This window comes from Siphateles boraxobius, unplaced genomic scaffold (assembly GCF_051911475.1).
Source record: "Siphateles boraxobius isolate OS27281-9 unplaced genomic scaffold, OSU_SipBor_1 9, whole genome shotgun sequence".
Classification (NCBI taxonomy): Eukaryota; Metazoa; Chordata; class Actinopteri; order Cypriniformes; family Leuciscidae; genus Siphateles; species Siphateles boraxobius.
In genome coordinates, this window is record NW_027509219.1 from 247,501 (window position 1) to 262,309 (window position 14,809).

The window sequence follows — 14,809 nt, forward strand, 5'->3', positions numbered from 1 at the left end:
TCTTGATCTGCTCTCGCCTGCTGCTTTTGCTCGCTCGAACAACTTTATTTTTGACAGTCGAGGGGCGGGACTTCCAGTTTTAATAACCTCAAATGTCATTGGTTACTTCCCATTTCCGGAAGTCAGTTGTGATTGGACGCCTGTCCAATGACTCGTAGGCTAATTCACTTGACTTGAGACATCACTTAATTTGTCTTTAATTGTGGTTTATTAATGTGTAATGTGATTTAATGCATTGTTAATGTAGAATATATTCTTACCAGATACTTTATTACCAGAAAGTCTTACTAGTGATTGCATTGTGTTGTTAAGAGATATTTACAGACTGTAACAATGCATTTCCATGGTTATTAGCATTGTAAAGTAATAAAATGTGAAAAAATTGCATTTTCATAACTGGATAAATTAAATATAGATGTATCTTTTTGTAAAGCTGAAAAGGGCAGCCTATTTAGTCAAGAGCAGTGAGTAATTTATTTGTCCATTGTTTGATTAACATTAAAACTGCAGTTGGTTTGTTAAACTGCTGACCGAACGCACAGACCCTATTTGAACATGGTTCACTTGAGATATAACTGACTTTGGGTGCTTCTCATTTCTTATTTGTGCATCCTCGTTTCCTTTTCTCGCTTCCTTTCCTAGCGCCTCGCTCCTCCCCCTGTAGGTTGTGAGGGAAGGACGCAAGGAAAGAAAATGAGGACTGAGGAATCGAATGAAAGCTTTTTTTATACATTGGAATACTTGATCACTCGAGCGTCACTTCACAGCGTCATCAGCAGCGCTCAAAGGATCTGCCCTTATGTTGTTGAAGTTTGTTTATTTAAGAAATTCATAATGAATAATAATAAAGCAAGATACCCTGTTGAAATATGTGAGATGTGTGGTTTATATAAACTGCAAAGGTAAACTATAAATTAAAAAGATTGTGACGATGTGAAGGGGGAGGAGAATGTATACGTGCGTCACGTTTAGTCAATAAAACACTTCCGCATAGGATACACCTGTGTATCATCGCTCATAACTCCTCTGAAAGCCTCCTCACTCCTCGACTCCTCGCGGTGCAATTAGAGAATTGAGATGTCCTTCAGATGGCTGTGCTTGATTGGTTTCCGGGTCATAGGATGGAGGACAGAGGAGCGAGGAGATGAGGAGGGATATTGAGAAGCACCCAATGTATCTACGTGCGTCACGTTTAGTCAATAAAACACTTCCGCATATAGGCGCGGATTAATGCACAGGCTTACATAGGCTGCAGCCTAGGGGCCCCACGTGTTCAGGGGGCCTCGGATTGGCCAGACATTTTTTTTTTTTTTTTCTTAAGCGCGAACCAGGCACGGCACGGCGCCGGGATTCCAGTTTGGATGGGCCAGACGCCCAGACCAATTGTGAACGTTAAATTAAAAACATTATCTAATCACTGTTTAACCTAATAAAAATTACTGACTAATATACTGTTAAATTATCTGTGACTATACATAATATAGATTTTAATAGCTTGATGCTCTTTAAATATTTTGTTGCATTGTAAAAAGGTTTCGGTGCGTAGGACAGACCTATCCGCGATCGCTCTCCGTGGACGTGAATTGGTTATCCTATCAGCTGCTGCTGGTCAAATCATGTCAATCATTTTCATTCACGTCACTGCTATTGCTGGACGGCATAGTGGCAGAATGGCTGAAAGAAAGCATGAAAGTGGAGCACAAACACGTAAATTACTAAAGTTAAGAGAACAACGGGACCAAGATATATTGAAAAAAAGAATCCTAAATTGACTGGATATTTCAAAGCTGCTGAATCTTCATCCAGTCGAAGACGAGATCCACCGCAGACTGCCGGAACGGAGCTAGCGGAAACGCCTGCAGCTAGCTCATCATGGAATGGGAATTTGGGGAGTTATTCCACAATGCAGTGTTTCCTCTATGTTTATTTTATTGTGGCGGTGCGCAATGGCAAAATTTATTCCGCCTCGCTTTTTATTTTTGTCAAAATGTTCGCTTTCTTCCGATTCGACTATTAAACGAACAGCTCGCGGGACGATTCGGGTGCTAGGCGTCTTCAGGGCTATCATCCACTCGCGAGGCAGAGGCGCTGGCGCCCTCCTAGCAACGGCGATTCGGGTTCGTGCTTAAAAACGTCACTGCGTCCGCGGGAGAAGGCTTTAAAAAACGCAGACACCAACATCAAGAAATAAATAACTATGGCTAACATTACAAGAAACATCAATGCTCGAAATTAAAAAAATAAGGTCTTGACTGACGGGGTCAGTCTCCGTTTTCGAGGGTCTAAAACCGCGGAGTAGTGTGTGTGTGGACGGCAGGCATAACCGTAGCAAAAGCTATGCGTTTTAAAATGAAAATGCACTAGTGTAATCGTGGGTATCCCACAGTCTGCTCGAGAACCGATACTCTAGAGCCAAATATGGCTCGACGGCAGGAAACAAAATAAACCAAACAATTTTTCAACTTTTTTTTCTTCACAATAATAAAAGGTTTTGTGTCGATTCTATTAAAAATCCACATCACATATTTAAAAAATATTACATAATTAGTTGAAGCCTGTTTGTCATGTATAATACACCGACCTATCGTCATCTGGCACAACAAGTTCAAATTTCATCGGACAATGTGAAGTGGAGCGTAATTTTCCAGTCATTTATAAATAAATCGTTTTAAAATTTTAAAAGCGATCTGAATCTGTGTCGTTGAACTAATGGGTGTTAATTCACTACAAATCACTGCACAAAACCAGCACCAAAAGTAGTATTAATGGTAAGTATAGTATTCAAGTCACTTGTATTTAGTCTATATTGATACATCGTTTACCATTTGATGAAACTATCATAGTTTGTTAAATGAAGCCCAGGCGTACAGGCCTATTATGTGAAGTGTAGGCTGACAACAACACGCGAAATGGTGACTTTATTATTTTAACATTTTTGATAATTTTGCAGCAATAGTTTAATAGTACAGTACTACTGGTCAAACATTTGCACACACATTACTTTTTTTTTTTTAAGAAGTCCCATATGTGCATCAAGCCTGCATTTATTTGATAAAAAATATAGAAAAAAAATTATTACAATTTAAAATAATGGTTTTCTATTTTAATATACTATTTGATATAATTTATTTATTTATGTGATGCCATATGCCCTTTTTTTTACATTTGAGCCACTGCCCCTGAGGAACTCTCTGCACGTCCCTGATGTTCACCTCTTCATTCTTGATGATGATGCTGGTTGTATTCTGGCCCTCATGACCTCTGAGTCTGACCTACTAGGTATAAATTAAGTAAATTTGCACAATGATATGCTATTAGGCCTAGACCTAATTTGTTAGGTCAAGTGCAAGACAGCAACAGCAAGTGATAGTGTTGATTTGACCGATGCAGTAAAATGCTAACCAACCAATGGGCAGAAGTTGACCCCCTTAAGACACAGCCCCTCCTCATTTGCATAATGAGGCAGAAATGCATACAGAAATGTAAAAACGACAGGCAGAAATAAATAGCATTGAAGAAATAAATAGGGTAAAAAAATACAAAGGAAGAATAAAACAGACAAAAATATTATAACATGCACATAAATAAATAAGGTAATTATTACAAAGGTGAATACATAAAGAAGCTAATTAAGAGATACATTTATGTCTCACTGTATAATTTAATTTCTACCTACATTTATTTGTTTATTGTATTTTTTGGGGCAATTCATTGTATGCTTATTTATTTATTGAGCATTTATTTATTTATGTATTTATTTTTAAATATGGTAGAGCTGGTCCTCCATACATATCCACTGCTGCTGGAAGTATTAATTCCTCTCCGACTTGGTGAGGTTTTTTTACATTTGGCTATTCGCAGGGCTGCAAGATAAGATGCATGCTGTGCTTTCTCAGGTATTGTCGTGATGTTAGTCAGTCGTACCTTTTGCTTGACGTATTCTTCTTTCTTTCTCTGAAAAAAATCCTTACTTTTATTTGCATGCTCCGGATGAATTGTTGTGAGATGTCGGTCGAGTTTATATGGTTTCAGTGCTTCAACGGATAAAATCTTCAAGCACAGTGTGCACTGTGGTCTGCCGTCACTATATTCCATAACGCCATATTTTATGTACGAGTCGTCAAATTTACGCAGTTTCGTTTTTTTCACGCTGGGCTCTTCTGTTGTGACCTTCTCAGCCGAGACACTGCATCCTCTATCTAAAAACTTGTCCATTTTAAATAGTCTTGGCATTTATCAGCGTGTTCATGTCGATGTGTTCACTATAGGCTACCTCAACGGTTTGGTGACGTTTCAGCGTAATATGATATGTATAATTGATAATATTTTTAAAATATTTAATTTTTAAAAAAATACATCATAGTTCACATTGGACAATCCTAACTTACATACAGGTAAAATAATTTTTAAAAATAATTTCATATTCTAGAATTTCTTTGCGGCCCCCCTAGCGCCATCTAGTGGCCCCCAGTTTGAGAACCGCTGGTTTAAAGGATGTGCTCGACCAGCTCGCGCGTCTGTGCCGCTGCGCGCTCAATCCACTGCGCGGTTTCCTCTGTCAGGAGCTCGCGCACCACAGCTGTGTGTTACTATACACACGCTGGCTGGTAGGCCTATCGGTTGTTGGATTCGGAGTATTTTTACATGAGCTCGGTATCGGTGCATCCCTATTTTTAATAATTCAAGCACTTTTCAAGTACCTCTTCAAAAATATGTCTGTTTTCAAGGGTTTTCCAGGACTTAAATTTCAATTAAAAGTCAAATTCAAGCACTTTAAGCACCTTGTACGAACCCTGCCTTCACTCATTAGCTGTCCCCCAATGTGAAGGCTGCATCCTCCGAGGCCGTATTTGAAGGCCGATTGAGTCACGACGAAGGACGTCCCAATTCAAAGATGCACCCTTATGCCTGGCTCACACTACAGGAGTTTTAAAATCCTAACCGATTTTGAAATCTGGTTGCAGCACACACTTAAGGAGAATTTTGCAGATTTTCTTCCCTCAAATCTTAAACATGCTCACACTACAATATTTGAAAATCGCGGCGCATCACACACACTACACAATGTTATTAAGATTATCGTGCCAGAGGAAGCGCCTTGATATGATTCCACCATGATCACGTGATCTCACGTAACAGATCGGCAGCGGAAAAGTGGATGTAAACTGATATCTGTATTACATATCAAGTCATATTAGTGAAAAGGTTGCCTTGAGCAACATTGATTTGTCTATCCAGTGACAATGCACTGACATACTGTTTTTCTTTAAAATATTTTTTTATGGTCAGACAAAAAAAAAACAGATTTTAAAATAATTATGTATTAAACGGGAAATAATTCAACAACTACTCTACAGTCAATTATAAATGTGATTTTACCTTAAAAAATAAAATAAATGCAAACTGCACTTGGGTTCTGCACACTTGTCTCCAGTGGACTATATGTTACAGTTTATCAATCCGTTTCCCATGTAATATAAATCTATACTCTCACACACAAAAACAGAAATGAAGCTGACTTTAATAAAATCACTGGTGTAAATAAGCGTGTTAACTGTAGCCTATGTTATCGCCAACGCAACTGAGAGCCAGAGTCTCGAATCATCCATAACTCACTGCTTCCCTGATATATCAATGTCCACTCGTGCGTGAGTAACTCAAGGACGGGACGCTCCGATGCCTCAACCTACAGAGGAACTGACCATATGCTCACAAGCAGTGCATCCCTACAAAGCCAACACATGACAAACACAACACACACCAAAAACAAAGACTTCTGACTGCCAGAACACGACAATCAACGCAAACACACCAAACACAACGACTTCTGACCGCCAGAACACGACAATCAACGCAAACACACCAAACACAACGACTTCTGACCGCCAGAACACGACAATCAACGCAAACACACCAAACACAAAGACTTCTGACTGCCAGAACACGACAATCAACGCAAACACACCAAACACAACGACTTCTGACCGCCAGAACACGACAATCAACGCAAACACACCAAACACAAAGACTTCTGACTGCCAGAACACGACAATCAACGCAAACACACCAAACACAACGACTTCTGACCGCCAGAACACGACAATCAACGCAAACACACCAAACACAACGACTTCTGACCGCCAGAACACGACAATCAACGCAAACACACCAAACACAACGACTTCTGACCGCCAGAACACGACAATCAACGCAAACACACCAAACACAACGACTTCTGACCGCCAGAACACGACAATCAACGCAAACACACCAAACACAATGACTTCTGACCACCAGAACACGACAATCAACGCAAACACACCAAACACAACGACTTCTGACCGCCAGAACACGACAATCAACGCAAACACACCAAACACAAAGACTTCTGACCACCAGAACACGACAATCAACGCAAACACACCAAACACAACGACTTCTGACCGCCAGAACACGACAATCAACGCAAACACACCAAACACAAAGACTTCTGACCACCAGAACACGACAAACACATCAAACACAACGACTTCTGACCACCAGAACACGACAAACACATCAAACACAACGACTTCTGATCGCCAGAACACGACAATCACAAACACACCAAACACAACGACTTCTGACCACCAGAACACGACAATCACAAACACACCAAACACAACGACTTCTGACCGCTAGAACACGACAATCACAAACACACCAAACACAACGACTTCTGACCACCAGAACACGACAATCACAAACACACCAAACACAACGACTTCTGACCACCAGAACACGACAATCACAAACACACCAAACACAACGACTTCTGATCGCAAGAACACGACAATCACAAACACACCAAACACAACGACTTCTGACCACCAGAACACGACAATCACAAACACACCAAACACAACGACTTCTGACCGCTAGAACACGACAATCACAAACACACCAAACACAACGACTTCTGACCACCAGAACACGACAATCACAAACACATCAAACACAACGACTTCTGACCACCAGAACACGACAATCACAAACACACCAAACACAACGACTTCTGATCGCAAGAACACGACAATCACAAACACACCAAACACAACGACTTCTGACCACCAGAACACGACAATCACAAACACACCAAACACAACGACTTCTGACCGCTAGAACACGACAATCAACACAAACACACCAAACACAACGACTTCTGACTACCAGAACACGACAATCAACGCAAACACACCAAACACAAAGACTTCTGACTGCCAGAACACGACAATCAACGCAAACACACCAAACACAACGACTTCTGACCGCCAGAACACGACAATCAACGCAAACACACCAAACACAACGACTTCTGATCGCCAGAACACGACAATCAACGCAAACACACCAAACACAAAGACTTCTGACCACCAGAACACGACAATCAACGCAAACACACCAAACACAACGACTTCTGACCGCCAGAACACGACAATCAACGCAAACACACCAAACACAACGACTTCTGATCGCCAGAACACGACAATCAACGCAAACACACCAAACACAAAGACTTCTGACCACCAGAACACGACAAACACATCAAACACAACGACTTCTGACCACCAGAACACGACAAACACATCAAACACAACGACTTCTGATCGCCAGAACACGACAATCACAAACACACCAAACACAACGACTTCTGACCACCAGAACACGACAATCACAAACACACCAAACACAACGACTTCTGATCGCCAGAACACGACAATCAACGCAAACACACCAAACACAAAGACTTCTGACCACCAGAACACGACAAACACATCAAACACAACGACTTCTGACCACCAGAACACGACAAACACATCAAACACAACGACTTCTGACCACCAGAACACGACAATCACAAACACAACGACTTCTGACCACCAGAACACGACAATCACAAACACACCAAACACAACGACTTCTGACCGCTAGAACACGACAATCACAAACACACCAAACACAACGACTTCTGACCACCAGAACACGACAATCACAAACACACCAAACACAACGACTTCTGACCACCAGAACACGACAATCACAAACACACCAAACACAACGACTTCTGACCGCCAGAACACGACAATCACAAACACACCAAACACAACGACTTCTGACCACCAGAACACGACAATCACAAACACATCAAACACAACGACTTCTGACCACCAGAACACGACAATCACAAACACACCAAACACAACGACTTCTGACCACCAGAACACGACAATCACAAACACACCAAACACAACGACTTCTGACCGCTAGAACACGACAATCACAAACACACCAAACACAACGACTTCTGACCGCTAGAACACGACAATCACAAACACACCAAACACAACGACTTCTGACCGCTAGAACACGACAATCACAAACACATCAAACACAACGACTTCTGACCGCCAGAACACGACAATCACAAACACACCAAACACAACGACTTCTGACCGCTAGAACACGACAATCACAAACACACCAAACACAACGACTTCTGACCACCAGAACACGACAATCACAAACACATCAAACACAACGACTTCTGACCACCAGAACACGACAATCACAAACACACCAAACACAACGACTTCTGATCGCAAGAACACGACAATCACAAACACACCAAACACAACGACTTCTGACCACCAGAACACGACAATCACAAACACACCAAACACAACGAATTCTGACCGCTAGAACACGACAATCAACACAAACACACCAAACACAACGACTTCTGACTGCCAGAACACGACAATTAACGCAAACACACCAAACACAACGACTTCTGACCACCAGAACACGACAAACACACCAAACACAACGACTTCTGACCGCCAGAACACGACAATCACAAACACACCAAACACAACGACTTCTGACCACCAGAACACGACAATCACAAACACACCAAACACAACGACTTCTGACCGCTAGAACACGACAATCAACACAAACACACCAAACACAACGACTTCTGACTGCCAGAACACGACAAACACACCAAACACAACGACTTCTGACCACCAGAACACGACAATCACAAACACACCAAACACAACGACTTCTGACCACCAGAACACGACAATCACAAACACACCAAACACAACGACTTCTGACCGCCAGAACACGACAATCACAAACACAACGACTTCTGACCACCAGAACACGACAATCAACACAAACACATCAAGCACAACGACTTCTGACCACCAGAACACGACAATCAACACAAACACATCAAACACAACGACTTCTGACTGCCAGAACATGACAATCAACACAAACACACCAAACACACCAAACACAACGACTTCTGATCGCCAGAACACGACAATCAACACAAACACACCAAACACAACGACTTCTGACCGCCAGAACACGACAATCACAAACACACCAAACACACCAAACACAACGACTTCTGATCGCCAGAACACGACAATCAACACAAACACACCAAACACAACGACTTCTGATCGCCAGAACACGACAATCAACACAAACACACCAAACACAACGACTTCTGATCGCCAGAACACGACAATCAACACAAACACACCAAACACAACGACTTCTGACCGCCAGAACACGACAATCACAAACACATCAAACACGACTTCTGACCGCTAGAACACGACAATCACAAACACATCAAACACAACGACTTCTGACCGCCAGAACACGACAATTAACACAAACACACCTAACACAACGACTTCTGACCGCCAGAACACGACAATCACAAACACAACGACTTCTGACCGCCAGAACACGACAATGAACACAAACACACCAAACACAACGACTTCTGACCGCCAGAACACGACAATCAACACAAACACAACGACTTCTGACCACCAGAACACGACAATCACAAACACATCCAACACAACGACTTCTGACCGCCAGAACACGACAATCAACACAAACACACCAAACACAATGACTTCTGACCGCCAGAACACGACAATCAACACAAACACACCAAACACAACGACTTCTGACCGCTAGAACACGACAATCACAAACACAACGACTTCTGACCGCCAGAACACGACAATCAACACAAACACACCAAACACAACGACTTCTGACCGCCAGAACACGACAATGAACACAAACACACCAAACACAACGACTTCTGACCGCCAGAACACAACAATCACAAACACACCAAACACAACGACTTCTGACCGCCAGAACACGACAATCACAAACACACCAAACACAACGACTTCTGACCGCCAGAACACGACAATGAACACAAACACACACCAAACACGACTTCTGACCGCCAGAACACGACAATCACAAACACACCAAACACAACGACTTCTGACCGCCAGAACACGACAATCACAAACACATCCAACACATAACGACTTCTGACCGCCAGAACACGACAATCACAAACACAACGACTTCTGACCGCCAGAACACGACAATCAACACAAACACACCAAACACAACGACTTCTGACCACCAGAACACGACAATCACAAACACACCAAACACAACGACTTCTGACCGCCAGCACACGACAATCACAAACACATCAAACACAACGACTTCTGACCGCTAGAACACGACAATCACAAACACACCAAACACAACGACTTCTGACCACCAGAACACGACAATTACAAACACACCAAACACAACAACTTCTGACCGCCAGAACACGACAATCACAAACACATCCAACACAACGACTTCTGACCACCAGAACACGACAATCACAAACACATCCAACACAACGACTTCTGACCACCAGAACACGACAATCACAAACACATCCAACACATAACGACTTCTGACCGCCAGAACACGACAATCACAAACACAACGACTTCTGACCGCCAGAACACGACAATCAACACAAACACACCAAACACAACGACTTCTGACCGCCAGAACACGACAATCAACACAAACACACCAAACACAACGACTTCTGACCGCCAGAACACGACAATGAACACAAACACACACCAAACACGACTTCTGACCGCCAGAACACGACAATCACAAACACACCAAACACAACGACTTCTGACCACCAGAACACGACAATCACAAACACATCCAACACATAACGACTTCTGACCGCCAGAACACGACAATCACAAACACAACGACTTCTGACCGCCAGAACACGACAATCAACACAAACACACCAAACACAACGACTTCTGACCACCAGAACACGACAATCACAAACACACCAAACACAACGACTTCTGACCGCCAGCACACGACAATCACAAACACATCAAACACAACGACTTCTGACCGCTAGAACACGACAATCACAAACACACCAAACACAACGACTTCTGACCACCAGAACACGACAATCACAAACACACCAAACACAACAACTTCTGACCGCCAGAACACGACAATCACAAACACATCCAACACAACGACTTCTGACCACCAGAACACGACAATCACAAACACATCCAACACAACGACTTCTGACCACCAGAACACGACAATCACAAACACATCCAACACATAACGACTTCTGACCGCCAGAACACGACAATCACAAACACAACGACTTCTGACCGCCAGAACACGACAATCAACACAAACACACCAAACACAACGACTTCTGACCGCCAGAACACGACAATCAACACAAACACACCAAACACAACGACTTCTGACCGCCAGAACACGACAATGAACACAAACACACACCAAACACGACTTCTGACCGCCAGAACACGACAATCACAAACACACCAAACACAACGAATTCTGACCGCCAGAACACGACAATCACAAACACATCCAACACAACGACTTCTGACCACCAGAACACGACAATCACAAACACATCCAACACATAACGACTTCTGACCGCCAGAACACGACAATCACAAACACAACGACTTCTGACCGCCAGAACACGACAATCAACACAAACACACCAAACACAACGACTTCTGACCACCAGCACACGACAATCACAAACACATCAAACACAACGACTTCTGACCGCCAGAACACGACAATCACAAACACATCCAACACAACGACTTCTGACCACCAGAACACGACAATCACAAACACATCCAACACATAACGACTTCTGACCGCCAGAACACGACAATCACAAACACATCCAACACAACGACTTCTGACCACCAGAACACGACAATCACAAACACATCCAACACATAACGACTTCTGACCGCCAGAACACGACAATCACAAACACAACGACTTCTGACCGCCAGAACACGACAATCAACACAAACACACCAAACACAACGACTTCTGACCGCCAGCACACGACAATCACAAACACATCAAACACAACGACTTCTGACCGCTAGAACACGACAATCACAAACACACCAAACACAACGACTTCTGACCACCAGAACACGACAATCACAAACACACCAAACACAACAACTTCTGACCGCCAGAACACGACAATCACAAACACATCCAACACAACGACTTCTGACCACCAGAACACGACAATCACAAACACATCCAACACAACGACTTCTGACCACCAGAACACGACAATCACAAACACATCCAACACATAACGACTTCTGACCGCCAGAACACGACAATCACAGACACAACGACTTCTGACCGCCAGAACACGACAATCAACACAAACACACCAAACACAACGACTTCTGACCGCCAGAACACGACAATCAACACAAACACACCAAACACAACGACTTCTGACCGCCAGAACACGACAATGAACACAAACACACACCAAACACGACTTCTGACCGCCAGAACACGACAATCACAAACACACCAAACACAACGACTTCTGACCGCCAGAACACGACAATCACAAACACATCCAACACAACGACTTCTGACCACCAGAACACGACAATCACAAACACATCCAACACAACGACTTCTGACCACCAGAACACGACAATCACAAACACATCCAACACATAACGACTTCTGACCGCCAGAACACGACAATCACAAACACAACGACTTCTGACCGCCAGAACACGACAATCAACACAAACACACCAAACACAACGACTTCTGACCGCCAGAACACGACAATCACAAACACACCAAACACAACGACTTCTGACCACCAGAACACGACAATCAACAAAAACACACCAAACACAACGACTTCTGACCACCAGAACACGACAATCACAAACACATCCAACACATAACGACTTGTGACCGCCAGAACACGACAATCACAAACACAACGACTTCTGACCGCCAGAACACGACAATCAACACAAACACACCAAACATAACGACTTCTGACCGCCAGAACACGACAATCAACACAAACACACCAAACACAACGACTTCTGACCGCCAGAACACGACAATCACAAACACACCAAACACAACGACTTCTGACTGCCAGAACACGACAATCACAAACACACCAAACACAATGACTTCTGACTGCCAGAACACGACAATCAACACAAACACCAAACATAACGACTTCTGACCGCCAGAACACGACAATCACAAACACACCAAACACAACGACTTCTGACCGCAAGAACACGACAATCAACACAAACACACTAGCGTAGCCAGAAAAGCGTCTCTGGGTGTGCATAAGAAAAACTGGGTGTGCCACATTTATTGTCAGATTAATGTGCAAAAAAACCTTGACCAGGCGTATCACTAACTTTATAGAATAGACTGGGCTGATGTGTGAAACTATGCTCAGGCTCGCCACATACAGTGCCTAGCATCTGAACACACCCATGCTAAAGTTGACTAAAAAGAGGAATAAAAAATCATCCTTTGGAAATTGATCTTAATGCCTTAATTTAAAAAATGAGGAAAAATCCAACCTTTAAGGACACCAATTTTCTTTGTGAATGAATAATGTATCGTAAATAAATAAATGTTCTTCCTTAAAATACAGGTTGCATGCAATGCAAATCATACCAGCTATTAGCCTAGCTCAAATAAACCAAGACAATCTCTAGATATGGTGAAGGGAATGTGATGATGTGGGATATTTTAATTCCAAAGGCCAAGAGAACTTTATCAGGATGCATATTATCCTGATCCATGAAACAAGTGGCCTTTAAAAATAAAAATCTGCCTGTCTATATGGGAATTTAACATAGAGGTGTCCTGACTTATGCAACCTGTATTTTAAGGAAGAACATTTATTTATTTACGATACATTATTCATTCACCAAGAAAATTGGTGTCCTTAAAGGTTGGATTTTTCCTCATTTTTTAAATTAAGGCATTAAGATCAATTTCCAAAAGATGATTTTTTATTCCTCTTTTTACTCAACTTTAGCATGGGTGTGTTAACATATGCTAGGCACTGTAAACATAATAACAGACCTATATAAAATATAACTCCGGGCTCAACATTAAGGCTTTTCATATGCTTGTCGTTCAAACAAGTAAATCGGTCATTCACTTGTCCAAGTAAAAAAATTGCTTGTCCAGAAAAAATTTGGATTTTTTGTGTGTTGTAAATACAAATTATCCTGAAGCAATATTCTCATCAGTGTTCAGTCAGCTTTTGCATATTTAAATCTGCATATTTATGATATTTTAACCTTTATGAAGAGCATTTTTTCCTAATCGGTTTAAATATATGCTTCATCTTTCATTTTAAATTTTTAAATTTGATCAATAAATTCAATTGAAATAATAAGAAACTATATGGCTGTTACCAATCAAATTAATTAATTTACACTGAAATTTTACAACTGCATTAAATAATGTTATGAGATTGTTT

The 14,809-nt window shown here is 42.2% G+C and overlaps 1 protein-coding gene and 1 pseudogene across 3 annotated transcripts in view; one reads left to right on the forward strand and one right to left on the reverse strand.

Moving 5' to 3' along the window:
* The window catches only part of phyhip (phytanoyl-CoA 2-hydroxylase interacting protein), a 277,032-nt gene that overhangs the window by 33,053 nt on the left and 229,170 nt on the right, over window positions 1–14,809 (reverse strand). For 2 of the 3 annotated variants that reach the window (XR_013201130.1, XM_077223716.1), the window contains exon 1: window positions 3,925–4,535. The exons of the other annotated variant lie outside the window; for it this stretch is intronic. The gene's annotated coding sequence lies outside the window, so the exon portion shown is untranslated. Of the gene's footprint in view, window positions 1–3,924; window positions 4,536–14,809 lie in introns of those variants that run through there. 3 annotated transcript variants of the gene reach the window in all.
* Window positions 3,876–8,739, forward strand: LOC143732211 (uncharacterized; annotated as a pseudogene).